Here is a 19,380-nt window from a genome sequence, read left to right as displayed (position 1 = left end):
GAGGCCAGCATAATTCGAATTCCAACACCAGATAAAGACACTACAAAGAAAGAAAACTACAGGCCAATATCCCTGATGCACATAGATGCCAAAATGCTGAACAAAATACCAGCAAATAGGATCCAGCAATACATCAAAAAAATTATTCACCATGACCAAGTGGGATTCATTTCAGGAATGCAAGGCTGGTACAATATTTGAAAATCAATAAATGTGATACACCACATAAACAAAATGAAGGATAAAAACCACATGATCATATCAATAGATGCTGAAAAAGCATTCAACAAAATCCAGCACCCATTTCTGATAAAAACGCTCAGCAATGTGAGAATAGAGGGATCATATCTCAACATAATAAAGGCCATATATGAAAGACCTACATTCAACATCATACTCAATGGGCAAAAACTGAAAGCATTTCCATTAAGAACAGGAACAAGACAGGGATGCCCACTTTCACCACTCTTATTTAATATAGTTGTGGAAGTCTTAGCCACAAAACTCAGATGTGAAGAAAAAATAAAAGGGATTCAAATTGGAAAGGAGGAAGTGAAACTGTCATTATTCACAGAGCACATGATATTATACATAGAAAACCCTAAAGACTCCATAAAAAAACTACTAGACTTAATAAATGAATTTGGCAAAATAGCAGGATACAAAATTAGCATCAAGAAATCAACGGCATTCTTATACGCCAATGATGGTGTCACAGAAAGAGAAACTAAAAAAAACAATCCTATTTACCACAGTGGCAAAAAAATTAAGATACCTAGGAACAAACTTAACCAACAAAATAAAGGACCTATTTGCAGGAAACTACAGCACATTAAAAAAGGAAACAGAGGAAGATATAAAAAAGTGGAAGCACATACTTTGTTCATGGATTGAAAGAATTAACATAATTAAAATGTCCATACTACCCAAAGCAATCTACAGATTCAATGCAATCCCCATCAAAATACCAACAACATATTTCACAGAACTAGGACATATACTTCAAAAGTTCATATGGAACCAAAAAAGACCCCGAATAGCCACAGCAATCTTGAAAAAGAAGGACAGAGTAGGTGGGATCACAATACCAGATATCAGGTTATACTACAAAGCTACTATAATCAGAACAGCCTGGTACTGGCACAAGAACAGGCGTATAGACTAATGGAACAGAACAGAGAACCCAGAAATGGACCCAAGACATCATGCTCAATTAATATTTGACAAAGGAGGCAAGAGCACATAATGGAGTAAAGATAGCCTCTTTAATAAATGGTGTTGGGAAAATTGGACAGCTACATGCAAAAAAATGAAACTAGACCATCAACTTACACGATACACAAGAATAAACTCAAAATGAATAAAAGTCTTAAATGTGACTGGTGAATCCATAAAAATCCTAGAAGAAAATGTAGGAAACAAAATTTCAGACATCATACGCAGCAGAATTTCTACTCAAACATCACCTAAGGCAACAGCAACAAAGGAGAAAATGAACACATGGGACTGCATCAAACTAAAAAGCTTCTGCACAGCAAAAGAAACAACCATCAAAATGGAAAGGCAATCCACTGTATGGGAGAACATCATTGCCAATGATACATGAAATAAGGGGTTAATTTCCAAAATATACAGAGTACTCATAGAACTCAATGAAAGGAAGACAAAGAACCCAATTAAAAAATGGGCAGAAGAACTAAATAGACACCTCTCCAAACAGGAAATACAAATGGCCAAGAGACATATGAAGAAATGCTCAACATCACTAATCATCAGAGAGATGCAAATTAAAACAACAATGAGGTATCACCTCACACCTGTCAGAATGGCTGCCATCAACAAATCTTCAAACAAGTGTTGGCGAGGGTGTGGAGAAAAGGGGACTCTAGTACACTGCTGGTGGGAATGCAGACTGGTGCAGCCACTATGGAAAACACCAAGGTGTTATCTCAAAAAACTAAAAATTGAACTGCCATTTGACTCAGTGATCTCACTTCTTAGAATATACCCTAAGAAGCTTGAAATGCCAATCAGAAAAAATATATGTACCCTTATGTTCATAGCATCACTATTTACAATAGCTAAGATCTGGAAACAACCCAAGTGTTCATGAATGGATAAAAAAGTGGTGGTATATATACACAATGGAGTACTACGCAGCTGTAAGAAAGAAAGGTCTCTTATCCTTTGAGATGACATGGAGGGACCTGGAGAGTATTATCCTAAGTGAAATAAGCCAAGCAGAGAAAGACAAATATCATGTTATCTCACTTATTTGTGGAATATAATGAACATAACAGTCTGAAGAACAGGGTAGACTTAATAAATGAATTTGGCAAAATAGCAGGATACAAAATTAGTATCAAGAAATCAGTGGCATTCTTGTACCCCAATGATGATGTCACAGAAAGAGAAACTAAAAAAACAATCTCATATAATGAACATAACAGTCTGAAGAACAAGGTAGACTCAGAGACGTGGAAGTAGGGTACAGACTGACTACCCTCCAAAGAGGTGGGAGAGGGAAGAAATAAACCATAGAACTTATATGCATATTCATGTATGCATAATCGATGGACATGGACAACAAAGCTGGGGATGGGGTGAGGGGGATGGGGAGGAAGGTGTCAATGGGGAAAAAAAGGAGAAACATCTGTAACAAAAATAAATAAATAAATAATAAATAAATAAATAAAATATTGGAAGATGAGAAAACTGGAGATTTGGCCTAGTGTGCTATGCTCTGTCTCCGTATTCCCTAAGGTTATGCAATCTTTTTAGTTGCATTCCTTCCATTTACAGGAATCAGTCTGAAGCTACCTACTCCAATGGAGGGTTTTACTTTACTTAGATGTCTTGCTGTCCCAAGGACACAGCTGTCACGTACCACTTTATTTCCTCCTCCAAACAGAGCCCCCTTCCCTGGTTTCTTAAAGGCAGTATCTTAACTCCACTTGTTCTGGCTGGCAATTCTTTGGTTACCTTTAATTCATCACTTTCCTCTATCCCCACCAAGGCACCAGGTGTCTGAATCTCTCACCTCGATGACAATTGTTACTGGCTTCTCTGCCTCTAGTTCAGTCTCTAAACTGCTCTTATATGAATCCTGTCAAACATTAATTTTACCATGTCATGATCAGGCTCATGAACTGTCAAAGATCAGCTCCTTTCCTACCTTAGTGGTCAATGGGGAAGCTCAACTTCATAGATTCAGCATCAGCTTCCTCATATAGGTAATGCCCCCATTTGTTCTTCTGCCCTGTCTCTGCTCACACTCCTTAGAGCTCCTGAACCTAACTGTCAGTACTCCTACTAACACACACACACACACACACACACACACACACATACACACACACACACACACACACACACACACACACACACACAGTTCTTGCAGGCCTAAGTTTCATGTAGTTCTTCCTACAAAAAAGTACAATCAACCCACTTTTGAGCACCCATTGTATGCCAGGTGATACATCTTCATCATCTCATCTAGTTCTCAAAACAAGCCCATGGTAGCAAATGATTATCCTTATATTACAGCAGAAGAAACTGGGCCTCAGAAAGGTTACAAGCCCATTGTGCCTTATCTGGCTTCAGGGTATGAGGCCAATGCCCTAAGGTAAAAGTTATGTGTCTCATACATTCCAGGGCATCACAGCATTCAAGTATATCCCCCAACTTGACCACAGTCTTTGCTTATCCCTCAGGGCCAATAGAGCACAGAAGTCAGTGTGTGGTGGAAATACACATACATGAGCAGGAATCTGATGTATTCACTAGTGAATCTGCAGAAAGGTGGATTCTTCTGTCACCTTTAGAGATACCCCCTACCATCAGGAGCTAGAGCTACTTGGATACAACTACTTGTATTTGTCTAGGCCTGAACAGGAGCCTCATGTTTGGGACAATAGTTACTGAATGATCTGGACATGGCAGAGAGAAGAGATAATTGCAGATCAGGCCCTCAGTCTCACTTAGCCTCAGTCCTTGGAATGTTTCTGAGAAAATGCTCAGTGTGCTGACAGGTGAGACAAAGCAGGAGAGCCAAGTCAAATTTTTTGTTCCTTTTGTTTGATAAAGCAATCAAAAGATGATCTTGGTTAAGAAAGCCTGAGATTTATCAGTTAAAGACTATAAAGTAAGTGACATCATAAAATAATTGAAGATTCATTTTGGAGCCCACTGTATTACCCCTGTGGGATAAACAGAAGTTACTTCAACAGGGATTCAAAGTCCCCACCAAACCCTCTTTTTCTCTTCTCACACCCCAAGCCCAATAAACATGTAAGTTCTAAGTTTCCTTTGTGCTGCAACCAGGTTCAAGTTTGCAACATCCTTTCACCCTTGTGACTAACTCCTTATATCTTATTTTGCGCAAATCTGAAGTCATAGAATGTCATCTAGTCATCATGATCTGTTTTTAGACATAGTGATATCTGGAAAATCAATGGATTTTGCATCCTGGAAATAGCCTAAATGGCAAGGGACTGGAAGTACAAATCAATGAGATCAAATGTGGGCTGAAGGACATAAAACTAAGAGGGAGAATCATTCTTCAGTGATCAAGTGTTAGGTGAATAGCTAGCGTAATGCTATAACTTTACTGTTTGCCTATTGTCATTTTTAAAAAACAATTGTGGTAAAATACACTTAACATAAAATTTACTATTTTAATCATTTAAGTGCATAGTTCAGTGGTACTAAATATATTCATGTTGATGTGCAACCATCCCCATCATTTATTCCCATATCTTTTTATTTTATAAAAGTAAAACTCTCTACCCGTTAAACAGTAACTCCCTATTGTCCCCTCCCATTAGCCTCTGGCAACCACCATTCTACTTTCTGTAGTTATGATTTTTAAAAATAATTTAAAATATGTTTTTATTGATTTTTTTTTGAGAGAGAGGAAAAGAGAGAAATATAGAAACAATGATGTGGGAGAGAAACATACTCCTGCATGCTCCCTACTGTGGATGGAGCTTGCAACCAGGGCATGTGCCCTGACTGGGAATCGAACCAGGACCTCCCAGTCCATGGGATGACACTCAGCCACACCAGTCAGGTTGTCTTTATGATTTTGACTACTCTAAGTATCTCATATAAGAGAAATCGTATAGTATTTGTCATTTTATGACTGGCTCATTTTACTGAGCATAAAGCTTTTAAGGTTCATCTATGTTGTAACATATTGTAGAATTTCCTTTCTTTTTAAGTTTGAATAATATTTTGTTGTATGTATATACCAGATTTTTCTTATCCACTTATCCATTAGTGGATACTCTGGTTGCTTCAATGTTTTAGCTATTGTGAATAATGCTGCTATAAACATGGGTGTACAAATATCTCTTCAAGACCTTGTTTTCCATGCTTTTGGGTATATACCCAGAAGTGGAATTGCTGGGTCATAGAGTTGTTCTATTTTTAATTTTTTGAAGAACCACTATAATTTTTTCCACAGTGACTGTACCTTTTTACATTTCACCAACAGTGCACAAAGTTTCCAATTTTTCCACATCCTTAACAAACCTTGTTATTTTCTTTGTTTGTTTGTTTGTTTGTTTGTTTTATGGTATCTAACCTAATGGGTATGAAATGGTATCTCATTGTGGCTTTGATTTACATTTCCCTAATGATTAGTGATTTTAAGCATCTTTTCATGTGCTTGTTGGCCATTTGTATATCTTCTTTGAAGAAATGGTTATTCAAGTCCTTTGCCTATTTTTGAATTGGGTTTGTTGTTTAGTTTTAAAAGTTCTCTATATATTCTGGAAATTAATACCTTATCAGATACATAGTTTGCAATTATTTTCTTCCAGTCTATGGCTTGCCTTTTTCTTTGTTAATAGTGTCTTAATGCACAAAAATTTTCATTTTCATTGAACCTAATATGCCTATTTTTTCTTTTCCTATCTGTGCCTTTGGTGTCACATCCAAGAAATCATTGCCAAATCCAAGGTTATAAAGTTTTGTCCTATGTTTTCTTCTAAGAGTTTTATTTTTCAGGTCTTATATTTAGGTGCTTGATCCGTTTTAAGTTAAAAATTTTTATATGGTGTTAAGTAAGGGTCCAAATTTATTCATTTGCTTGTGGATATCCAGTTTTCCCAGCAGATTTGTTAAAAGACTGTTTTTCCCCCATTGAATCATTTTTGGTATCCTTGTCAAAAATTATTTGATCCTATATTATTTTATTTTGTCATTGGATATAACAATAAAACATTATCTTGGCCACTCAAGAAGATGGAGGAGATGCATTGGGGGTCAGAAAGAAAGAAGGCTTTCTGCCATCTGAAAGGGAAGAGGGGCATAGAGGTTACTACTGCCCTTAATTCAGAAGTTCTTAGAGTGCAGCCCAAGGACAACTTCTCAGAGAATTGCAAACACCCCAAAACTGAAGGCATAATTGTGGGTCCCTCCCAATATCATTTATTTTCTGAGGTGAAAATCCAAAACTATTTCATCAGATTCTCAAAAGACTCTGGGACCCACTAATGGTTAAGAACCACTGCCTTTGACTTCTTTCTCTTCTGGTCTTCCCCTCCCCTTCCTGTACCTGGGCCTCTTGGGTACCCATACCTGTGCTCCAATCATACTTTGGGAAGAAGAAAGGGAAATGACAAATGGGAGAGCTGGATAAAACGTAGAGTTTTCAAGTGGACTCAATGGGTACCAGAGCACTGCTGAACTAAGTGTTGCTCTGTATAGTGGACCCTTGCAAAACTGGTCCTTCAAGGCAGACAGAGGACAGTGATCAGTGGTCAGTGTACACAGCCAGTCCTTGCAGCTGAACAGCCTGAGTATATCTCTCCTATTGATGTGTCAACAGTAATCAAGACTCAGTTACAATAGAAGGGTGTATAGTCCACATGAAGGGTGCACCTCAAGGTCTCAGCTGGGGTGATCAGAGAGGCTGTGCCACTGGTCCCTACACTATACCTACTATAATAGGCTACCCTAGGATGCCTAAGAGACATAGCAACTCTACCTAATATATAGAAACAAACACAGGGAGGTAGCTAAACTGAGGATACAAAGAAACATGTCCCAAATGAAAGAACAGAGCAAAACTCCAGGAAAAAAACTGAACAAAATGGAGATAAACAATCTAATAGATGCAGAGTTCAGGACACTGGTTATAAGGATGCTCAAGGAACTTAGTGAGGACCTCAAGAGCATAAAAAAGAACCAGTCAGAAATAAAGGATGCACTAACTAAAATAAAAAAATAATTTACAGAGACTCCATAGTAGAGTAGGTGAAGCCAAGAAGCAAACCATCAACTTGGAATATAAGAAAACAAAACCACCCCATCAGAACAGCAAAAAGAAAAAAGAATTAAAAAAAAAATGAGGATGGCGTAAGGAGCCTCTGGACATACCAATATTTGTATTATAGGGGTGCCAGAAGGAGAAGAGAGAAAGAAATTGAAAACCTATTTGAAACAATAATGACAGAAAACTTTCCTAACTTGGTGAAGGAAATAGACATACAAGTCCAGAAAGCACAAAGATAAACCCAAAGAGGCCCACACTAAGACACATCATCATCAAAATGCAAAAGGTTAAAGACAAAGAGAGAATCATTTTTTAAAAATATGTTTTTTAGTGCATTTTTAGGGAGAGAGATAGAAACATCAATATGAGAAACATCGATTGCCTGCCTCCTGCATGGCCCCTACTGGGGATCGAGTCAGCAACCTGGGCATGTGCTGTGACCAGGAATCAAACTGGGACCTCCAAATCCATGGGATGACTCTTAATCCATTGATCCACATTGGCCAGGCAAAGAGATAATCTTAAAAGCAGCAAGAGAAAAGCAGTTAGTTACCTACAAGGGAGCTCCCATAAGACTGTCAGCTGATTTCTCAAAAGAAATTTTGCAGGCCAGAAGGGAGTGGCAAGAGATATTCAAAGTGATGAAAAGCAAGGACCTACAACCAAGATTACTCTATCCTGCAAAGCTATCATTTAGAATCTATGGACATATAAAGAGTTTTCCAGATAAGAAAAATCTAAAGGAGTTCATCACCAGCAAACCAGTATTATATGAAATGTTTAAGGGTCTTCTTGTAGAAGAAAATAAAAAATATGAACAATAAAATGGAATTAAATACATATCTATCAACAACTGAATTTGCAAACAAAATCAACAAGCAGGACAGAAACGGACTCATAGATACAGAGAACGTTTTGTTGGTTACCAGAAGGAAGGGGGTTGAGGGGATGGGAGAAAAAGGTGAAAGGATTAAGAAATACAAATTGGGCCCTGGCCGGTTTGGCTCAGCGGTTGGAGCGTCGGCCTGCGGTCCTGAGAGACCTGGGTTCGGTTCCCGCTAAGGGCGCGTACCTTGGTTGCAGTTTGTCCCCGGCCCTGGTCGGTTGTGTGGGTGGCAGCAACTCGATGTGTTCCTTTCGCATCGATGTTTCTCTCTCTCTCTGTTCCTCTCTCTCCCTCCCACTCTACCTGAACAAAAAATGGAAAAATGTCCTCGGGTGAGGATAAAAAAAAAAAGAAATACAAATTGGGTGGGGAGCAGGATTGGGAGGTGGGTGTCAGTGGGGGAAAAAGGAGAAATATCTGTAACAAAAATAAATACATAAATAAGAAATACAAATTGGTTGTTAGACTGATAAATTTCAAAGGGAAGGGGAGAAGGGTCACGGGAAGTGATAAACTAAAGAATTTTTATGCATATATGCACAACAAATGGACACAGACAACAGTGTGGGGAGGGTAGGAGAGAGGTGGGAGCAGGGAGGAGGAGGTCCATGGAGGAAAAATTGGGGTACATCTGTAATACATTTAACAATAAAGATAAGTCTTTAAAAAATAACTGGGAGCTCTCTATGTACCCTTCCCAAATCACACTTTCACCACCACCCCACTGCTTCTAGGGAAAACTGTAGCTAGAAGTGTGGGGCTGGGGGCTTGTGGGTTCCATTCTCAGACAGAAGGAGAGGGCGTTGTGCTTTTGGCGGATGGAGCGAACAAACAGAACATGCTAGGAGGAACTCCTGGCCCTTATTGCTGCTGCTCCAGGGAAGAACGGAAGGAAAGTGCTGTCTTTGATCCTTTGGCTTTGATCTTCTGGGCAACCTGTACCCTGTAGAACTGTGCCCAGATGAGCGTGGGCTTTGGGCTGGGCAGGGCCATCCTGGGTTGAAGTCCCAGGCCAGGCCAGGCGCGTCGAGGAACATCAAGGTTTTCTTCATTTCCACATGCCCCAGAGCTGCCAGTATTCTGAGGGCCTTCACACCAGGCTCCCACAGGCTTTCAGAGCCAGGTGGAAGGCCTTGGGCAAAGTTGTAATAGGAATAATTGTAACAGAAACTTCAGCTGCTTGTTTTCCCTTTCCCCAGTCAAAACTATCTTGCAGACCATTTAATCTTAACATCCTGTGGGTGGAAAGACTTCATCAGCTAAATGTATTTAATTCCAAGTGCTTGGTCTCAAGGAACATGGAGTTTTAGGTCAGTGAAAACCCTCCCTTTCTGTACCTGTGTGGGAGAGACTTGGAGTCAGGGAGTCCTTTTTCCTGCTGCCCTTTGAATTAACAAGCAAAATAGAGACATACTAATAGATTGAGAGCTGTTGGGGGTGGGAAGGGGTTAGGGGACTGGGGTGGTGGTGGAGGGAATAAAAAAAAAAGAGAGAAAAAAACTTATGGACACAGACAACAATGTGGTGATTGCCAGGGGGAGGGGAGTGGGGAGAGATGGAAGAAGGTATGGGGGGATAAATAATGATGGACAGAGACTTGACTTGAGGTGGTGAACACACAATACAGTATACAGATGATGTGTTGTGGAATTGTGCACCTGAAACCCATATAATTTTGTTAACCAGTGGCACCCCAACAAATTCAATAAAAAGAAAAAATAAAATAAATAAATTAGATTTTTACTATCCTGTACTTAGTCCCCAGAGCAGTGAGTCCCAAGTGAAGGCTTTATTTTTCCCAAACCTGGTTCAAAATGTAGATGTCTGAGACAAAATCAGCAAGGGTATAGAACTCAACAACATCATCATCCAGCTAGATCTAACTGACATTTCTAGGACGCTCCACCCACTCCAGGAAAATTCCCCTTTTTTTCCCACTGTACATAGAACATTCACCAAGGTGGTCCATATCCTGGGTTATAAAACAAATCTCAATAAATAATTTTTTCAAGGGGTACACTGCTTTATTGCTTATATTTCATATGCAAATGGTACAATAAACCCTATTTAAAAGTAAGGCACATGAAAATCTTTCTGTGCAAGTTCCATATTATTTTAAAATTTCTATTGGCTAATAAAAGTATTTCCACTATAGAATTGGAGCTATATACAAAAGCACATGATGAATGTTTTACATGCAGAATACCTGTAACATTATTATCTCTTACCTCATGGCACAATTAAACAGTCCCAAATCAAATGCCTGTATCTGAATAACACTATGACTATTGTTATGACTGATAAAATGTTAATCAGCTTATCTACATATGTACAATTGGGTCTCTGAATATTAATTATATAAAGTCTAAATGAGGAACAGCATCTACTGCATCTGTGCTACATTTCATTAATGGTAAGAGATTTGTCATTTTCAGTCTTTTTTCCATAAGTCATATTGCTATTTGTGCAAGGCCAGTGTTATACAATACTGAAGACCATGGAGAGATACTGTTCATATGACACCTGAATCTAGCCATCGTGATCCATGTCATAACATCTGAACATATCTGTCAACTTCTGCAAGAAAATGAAGCCCTGGATGAAGTCATCAAAGGCAATTTGTCCCTGTCCGAGTCTGTCAAACTTTCAGACAGCCAGTAGCCAAAACCTGAGAGTGTTTGCTTGAACTTTTTCTTATCAATCATCCCTGAGTTTTTCCTGTCATAGGTGCAGAAGACATTCTGCCAGTCAGTGACGTACTTCCAGACTCCCGTGAACTCGTTGAAGTTCATGCCAGCCTTGTTCTCATGGTCAAACATTGATATGACTGACCTGACAGTGATGGGATTAAATGGAATCCAGGTGCCATTGGACAATATTTGCTGAAGCTCATTGTCGAATATCACATTACTCCAGTCTTTATCAATTCTTTGGAAGACGTTCCACAGGAAGCTTGGGTCCTGTAGCGCCGCACCCATTACTGGGTCAAGACTGGGGCTGGGGTGGGTCCCAGGCCCTGGGAGGTAGGAGTAGGTGGCCATGGGTCCAGAGGTGAGGCTAGACTTGGGAAGTGAGAGGACATGAGATGCCTCAGGGCAACTGCACTTCCCAAATTTCAACAAATTTAAAAGAATTGATATCACACAGAATATGTTCTCTGACTACAATGAAATCAAACTAGAAATCAATAGTAAAAAGATAAAGAGGAAAAATCTCCAAATACTTGAAACCTAAACTATAGATTTATAAGTAATCCATAGATCAATAATAAAGAGTCAAGACAAATTTAAAAATACTTGGAAATGAAAAATAATGAAAGTACAACATATTAAAATTTGTGGATGTCGATTAAGCTGTGCTGAGAGGGAAACACATTAAATGCTTACATAAGAAGAAAATAAACATCTGAGATCAATGATCTAAACTTCCACCTCAAGAAACTACAAAAAGAAGAACAAAATAAATTGAAAGCAAGCAGAAACAAGGAAATAATGAAGATCAATCCAATTGAAAATGAAAAAACAATAGAGAAAAGTAATGAAGCCTACAGCAGATTCTTTGAAAAGATCAATGAAAATGACAGCCCTCTGGCACTCTGGCAAAACTGACAAAAAAGAAAAGAAAGAGGAAGATGGGGGTGGGCAGGACCAGAGGGAGGGTGAGTGTGTGAGAGAGTGAGTGAATATGAGAAAGAGTGTGAGTGGATGTGAGTGTGGACAAGCAACCTTGAACAGTGCAGAAATGCAGAGCAGAAGGTTCCTGTGCTGTGGATGATGGAGAGCAACTGGCTACTCCAGTAAGTGGCTGTTCAGGGCACTTCTCCCTGCACAGCTTCCATTTCAGAAGATCCCTGGTATTTTCTGGGAGGACGCAGCAGGAACAGATAGGGCCCAGCAACCTGAGCGTACCAGTGCATCTCGCAACATCAGACCGGTGGACCCTGCTGTGTCAACACAGACCAGTGCACAGTAGCTGCACTGTCAAGGTGCCTACTGTGGAAGCCTTAAGGGCTGGGATTCTCATACCATCCCTCACAGCAGCAGCAGCTTCATCAGAGCCGAGAAACCCCCCCCACCCCCCCAGCAACAGAGGCTCAGGAACAAACACCCATCCCCAGGCAGCAGCAGCAAAGATCAGCAGCTAAGACCATGCCCAAAAGCATCAGCAGAGGCTGAACAGGAGCTGAGCCCCACCAGGCAGTAGTACTCCCCAGCTGCCAGCTGCAGGACTTGGGGCTCCAGTGGGGCCCGTGCAATACAGCTGCCTCTGCTCGGGTGGAGAATGCAGCTTCAGTGGGGCCTATGCCATATAGCTGCCTGTGGCACTAGCAGGGAGTGTGGCTTCAGTGGGGCCCATGTGATTCAGCAGCAGCACCTACCAGAACAGACCAATACCAGCCACCAGTAATCAACCCTCCACGACCCACAGCAGGCAAGAGGCACCATGCACCAGAAGAGTCTGGGAGGCACAGCAGCCTTATTTGATACACACTGACCTGCCTACACATCTGAAAATTCCTCACCAGGTCTAGAACTATCAGACAGCTAAAATGGAGAGACAAAGAAATAACACCAATTGAAAGAAAAGGAGGAATCACCAGAAAAAGAACTACATGAAATGAAAGAAAGCAATTTGTCATATAAAGAATTCAGAGCAATGATTTTAAAGGTGCTCAAACAATTCAGGAAGAACTACAAGCAACTTAATAAGAATTATAGAGAGCTTAGCAGGAACTACATCAGCTTAAATAAAAGAGTTAGAAGCTATGAATAAAAATCAAGAGGAAATAAAGAATGACATAGTTGGCATGAAATATACCTTAGAAAGATTCAATAGTACATTAGAAGAAGCTGAAGACCGAATCACTGAGTTAGAAGACAAGGTAGAAAAAAAATGTCCAAATAGAGTAGCAAATGGGATAATGCAACGCATAACAACATTCACATAATAAGGGTATCAGAAGGAGAAGAATCAGAAAAAGGAATACAGAATCTATTTGAAAAAATAATGACAGAAAACTTCACTAAACAGTGAAGGAAAAAGTCACACAAGTCCAGGAAACACAGAGAGTCCCAAGCAAGATGAACCCCAAAAGACCCACAGCTAGACACATCATAATAAAAATGGCAAATATTAAAGACAAAGAAAGAATCTTAAAGGAAGCAAGAGAGAGACGGCAAGTTACCTAGAAGGGAGCTCTCATTAGATTTTCAGCTGATTTCTCAATAGAAATACTGCAGTCCAGAAGGGAGTGGCATGAAGTGTACAAAGTAATGAAAGGCAAGGGTCTGAATCTAAGACTACTCTATCCAGCAAGGATATCATTCAAAATTGAAGGTGAATAAAGAGTTTCACAGACAAAAAAAAAAAAACAAAAAACAAACTATAGGAATTTAACACTACCAAACCAGCACTGCAAGAAATGCTAAAAGGACTGTTAGAAGAAGAAGAAGAAGAAGAAGAAGAAGAAGAAGAAGAAGAAGAAGAAGAAGAAGAAGAAGAAGAAGAAGAAAGAGAGAGAGAGAGAGAGAGAGAGAGAGAGAGAGAGAGAGAGAGAAACACAGGCATAAAATAAAAATGGCAACTAATAAGTATCTATCAATAGTAACCTTCAATGTAAATATGTAAATGGCTTAAATGCCCCAATCGAAAGATATAGGGTAACTGATTAGATAACAAAACATGATCCATGTATATGCTGTCTACAACACACGCACCTCACAACAAAAGACTCACACAGAATGAAAATGAAGGGCTGGAAAAAAGTTTCCAGGCAAATGGAAATTTAAAAAAAAAAAAAAAGCTGGTGTAGCAATACTCATATATGACAAGATAGACTTCAAAACAAGGGCCATAATAAGAGACAAAGAAGTTCACTACATAATATTAAAAGGAACAATCCAAGAAGAGACTATAACCCTGGTAAACATACATGCACCAAACACAGGAGCACCAAAATATGTTTAAAATCTTCTGGAGGACTTCAAAGGAGAGATCAATAACAAAAACATTCATAGCGGATGACTTTAACACCCCACTGACACCACTGGATAGATCTTCTAGACAAAAAATTAAGAACACACAGTCTTTAAATGACCAACTAGATGAGCTGGACTTAATTGATATTTACAGAACATTTCACCCCAAAGATGCAGAATATATGTTCTTCTCAAGTGCACAAGGGACATTCTCAAAGATACACCACATGTTAGGACACAAAGTAAATCTGCACAAGTTCAAGAAGATTGAAATCATATCAAGCATCTTCTCAGATCACAATGGCATGAAACTAGAAATCAATTACAACAAAAACATTCAAACACATGGAGGCTAAATAGTATGGGTTACTAAGGAGATCAAGGAAAAAAATTAAAACTTCCTGGAAACCAATGAAAATGATCACACAACAACACAAAATCTATGGGATGAAGCAAAAGCAGTCCTGAGAAAGAAGTTCATAGCACTACAGGCCTACCTCAAGAAATAAGAAAAATTCCTAATTGACTTTCTAATCCTACAACTCAAATAACTAGAAAGTAAACAAAAAGAAAACCTCAGAGCAAGTAGAAGGAAAGAAATAGTGAAGATCAGAGCAGAAATAAACGACATAAAAACGAAATACAAAAAAAAAAAAAAACAATTCAAAAGATCAATGAAACAAAAAGCTTGTTCTTTGAAAAGATAAACAAGATTTATGGACCCTTAGCCAGACTAACTAAGAAACAAAAAGAGAAGACCAAAACAACAAAATCAGAAACAAAAGAGGAGAAGCTACAACTGACACCACAGAAATACAAAGGATCATTAAAACACTGCGAACAATTATACGCCAACAAATTGGACAATCTAGGTGAAATGGATAAATTTCTAGAAACATACAGTCTCCAAAAACTGAGGAAGAGATAGAAAACTTGAATAGACCAATAACAACTAAGAAAATTGAAGATGTAATCAAGAAACTCCCAGCAAACAAAAGCCCATGCCCAGATGGCTGCAAGAGGGAATTTTACCGAACATTCAAAGAAAATCTAACACCCATTCTCCTCCAACTATTTCAAAAATCCAAGAAGATGGAAGACTTTCAAACTCATTTTATGAGGCCAACATAATCCTAATTCCAAGAGCAGATAAAGACACTACAAAGAAAGAAAACTACAGGCCAATACCCCTGATGAAAATAGATGCCAAAGTCCTGAACAAAATACTATCAAATAGGATCCAGCAATACATCAAAAAAATTATTCACCATGACCAAGTGGGATTCATCCCAGGGATGCAAGGCTGGTACATAATCTGCAAATCAATAAAGGTGATACACCATATAAACAAAATGAAAGATAAAAACCATATGATCTTATCAATAGATGCTGAAAAAACATTCAACAAAATCCAGCACCCATTTATGTTTTTTATTTTTTATTATTGTTTTTTAAAATCTTTATTGTTGAATGTAGAATGTATTACAGTTGTTCCACATTTTTCCCCCATTGACCCCTTCCTCCCCACTCCCAACACTCTCCCACCTTTTCCCACACTATTGTCTGTGTCCATTGGTTATGCATATAAGTTCTTTGGTTTACTTCTTCCCACCCCCCATCCCCTTTCCCTTTGAGGTTTGTCAGTCTAGCAATGAATTTGTACTTCATAATCCCGTCACCTTTTTCACCCATTCCCCCAACCCCTCTCCCATCTGGCAACCAACAAAATGTTCTCTGTATCTATGAGAATGTTTCTGTTCTGTTTGTTCATTTTGTTTGTAGATTCCACTGTCGATAGATATGTATTCATTGCCATTCTGTTTGTTCATATATTTTATCTTTTTCTTCAAAAAGAACCTTCATCATTTCATATAATAACTATTTGGTGGTGATGAACTCCTTTAACTTTTTCTTGTCTGGGAAAGTTTTTATATGGCCATCGATTCTAAATGACTGCTTTGCAGGATAGAGTAATCTTGGTTGTAGGTTCTTGCTTTTCATCACTCTGAATATTTCTTGCACCCCCTTCTGGCCTGCAAAGTTTCCTTTGAGAAATCAGCTGACAGCCTTATGGGAACCCCCTTGTAGGTAACTAGCTGCCTTTCTCTTGCTGCTTTTAAGATTCTCTCTTTGTCTTGAACCTTTTGCATTTTGATGATGATGTGTCTTGGTGTGGGCCTCTTGGGGTTCATCTTGTTTGGGACTCTCTGTGCTTCCTGGACGTGTATGTCTGTTTCCTTCACCAAGTTAGGAAAGCTTTCTGCCATTATTGTTTCAAACAGGTTTTCAATTTTTTGTTCTTGATCTTTTCCTTCTGGCACCCCCAAGATACGAATGTTGGCACGCTTGAAGTTGTCCCAGAGGCTCCTTACACTATCCTCATTTTTTGGGATTCTTTTTTCTTTTTGCTGTTCTGATTGGGCGTTTTTTGCTTCCTTATATTCCAAATCAATGGTTGGCTTCTTGGATTTACGTACTCTACTATTGAATCTGTGTAAATTATTCTTTATTTCACTTAATGCCTCCTTTATTTCTGACTGTGCATCCATCATTTCTGACTGGTCCTTTTTTATGCTCTTGAGGCCCTCCCTAAGTTCACTGAGGTTCTCACTAAGTTCATTGAGCATCCTTATAAGCAGTATTTTGAACTCAGCATCTGTTAGGTTGCTTATCTCCATTTCGCTTAGTTCTTTTCTTGGGTTTTTGTTCTTTTCTTTCCTTTGGGACCTGTTTCTTTGTCTCCTCATTTTGGCTGCCTCTCTGTGTTTGTTTCTGTGTATTACTTAACGAGAGGTATGGGGCTATCTGAGCCCAGATGCTGCTTGTAGAGGCCAAAATAGGCTCAGCATCAACCCTCCAGACAACACCCCACCATCGATTTTGAGTGGGGAAGGGAGGCAAAAGAGTCTGGAGGCGCAAGACATTTAGCAAAACAGTGGGCTTAGAACGATTGTGATTGTCATATGAGGGTGTGGGGAAGGACTGTACCACTGGTATATAGTAGGTAGAAGGCAGAGATGCTACTAAACATCTTATGATGCACAAGACAAACTCCTCCCATCCCCAAACAATTATCCAGGCCCAAAATATCAATAATGCAAGGAGGAGAAATCCTGGATTAGAGAGGAGTGAGAGATTGGGCTCAGAACTGCCCCAATAGTGAACAGTTATGAAATTACTTGTTTGCCAAAATGGCCTGAATGATTGTATTGACTCCTGTGCCTTTGCCCCATGAACCAACTGAAGAACCCCAAAAGTATATGATGGGTTGTTCAGCTGAAGGCCAACTAGTAAGAGCTACAATTCATAGAGTGTTTAAAAATAAGTTATTTGCAAGTAAAACAGTAACTTCAACTATTGCCTAACAGGATGTAACTAAGTAGTTTCCTTCAACCTCTGTTAATGAATAGATGAGGCAATTAGTACATAATTAGCATGCAAATGATACTTCTCCTAAACTAGTTAAGCTGGCTCCAGCCATTTTAATTCAGATAATTAATTTTCATAGTTTACTCTTGTTTCTTTTATAGCCAGCTGGGCTCCTCATGTGTTGTGAACTATGGCTTTCTCCATTAATAAGATTGCACTGTTTTTCACAGGTCCAACCAAGGTTTCATTTTAATGTTAAATGATGAGTTTAAAACTAAGAGCAAATCATTTGGGGATAAAACGACGTGTGTGAGATACCCTTATATCTCTTTATATATTTCTATTACACACACACACACACACACACACACACTCAATACTCTCCAGCAGCTAGAAAGAAAGGAATAATCAAACTATCAGGAGCCATGGCCATCTCAAGAAGTGGGTAGAAAGTACTCAGAATTTGGGCTCTGAATTAGATGCTATCAGGAAACAGAGCCAGTGCTATGACTGGATATTTCAAGAAATCCTATCTAGAAAGAGGATAGATTACAGCCAGGCCAAAGCTATAATTGATAAAGATGCAGCAACTATTCATATTAGCCAGGAGAGGGCGATGTTTGGTCATTTCTGCGGTTTGGACAATGTTCATGTTTTGAGTTCAGACATAATTAAGGAGTGGTCTTGTTTTTGCCTTGGTCCACAATGTCACAGAGAGACCTTGTCTGATGTTGATGTTTGTGAAATTGTTTATGTTCAACAGGAGAACACCAAGACCCAGCTGTGAGTGCAGGGTCAGCTGCTAGTCACACCAAGATCTAACTAATAGTTCAGGCCAGCTCCTGGATAGCAAGGGATGCTTCTCTATTTGTCAATATATTATATTATATTATATTATATTATATTATATTATATTATATTATATTATATTATATTATATTATATATTATATTATATTATATTCATATCATATTATTGTACCATATTACATATACATACATACATTTTTCTATACATCCATATTTCTATAACTCAGAATCAACTACACTGTACTATTAATTTAGTATTCTTACTTCCAGTCATTTCTTCAGTGCCCAGGTTTTCATTTGTTGGTTTTCTTTGTATAAGGCCTTTAAGCCTGCTATTTGGTTACTTGTGCAAACACTGACTTTCCCCTCTGATTCACCCACAGTAAGTACCTACTAGCACACCACCATCATTCAGTCCTGCCCTCATCCCAGCGTGGTGTTTCTCTCTTCCAAATTGCCCACCTCTCTTCATTTCCACATCCATCAAAAGTGTTTTTCCTATTTGAGATTCACTTGGGATTCATTGTGAGAACACCATAACATGTCTCTCCCGGGGGAGGGGTGCATTTGGGCAGCTGAGAGGACCTAGCTGGTCCCTTCTCACACAGGAAAAAAAGGGCCCCAAGCTACAGGAAAGAAGAAAGTTCAGGCTTCAAAAATGAGGGAAAGGGTAGGCTCCCTGAAATTATACCACTCATATTTTAGGTGACTTAGGTTTCTGGGTGAGGGTCGGGGGATGCCCAACATGATAAAGCAAGAGATTTGAAACAAAGCATGTCCAGCGTGGGATCCTGATCATCACCTGACTCTTTATCTGATCTCCATTTTATAACTTGTCACCACAGAAAGGAAGCATAACAGCCATGAGTGAGCAAGTTCTTGCTGGCTCCTGAGCATGAGGTGTTATCTGGATAAGAGTCCTTTAGACTCTTTCTCTGGAAAGTTTCCCTGACCCATCCACTGGATGAGGTCCTCCCTATTATAGTATTTTTCAAAGTGGTCCTTTGGGGCCAGACTAGACCTGGGTTCCTAACATGGCTATACAAAGTTTCTTGG

The 19,380-nt window shown here is 39.1% G+C and overlaps 1 pseudogene; it reads right to left on the bottom strand.

The window, feature by feature from the left end:
- Positions 1 to 10,646: 10,646 nt before the first annotated feature.
- LOC118636555 lies at positions 10,647 to 11,209 on the bottom strand (annotated as a pseudogene).
- Between the last annotated feature and the right edge of the window lie 8,171 nt (positions 11,210 to 19,380).

This window comes from Molossus molossus, unplaced genomic scaffold (genome assembly GCF_014108415.1).
Source record: "Molossus molossus isolate mMolMol1 unplaced genomic scaffold, mMolMol1.p scaffold_m16_p_2, whole genome shotgun sequence".
NCBI lineage: Eukaryota > Metazoa > Chordata > Mammalia > Chiroptera > Molossidae > Molossus > Molossus molossus.
Note: the sequence above shows the minus strand (reverse complement) of the source record. Positions and strands in the feature narration are given on the sequence as shown.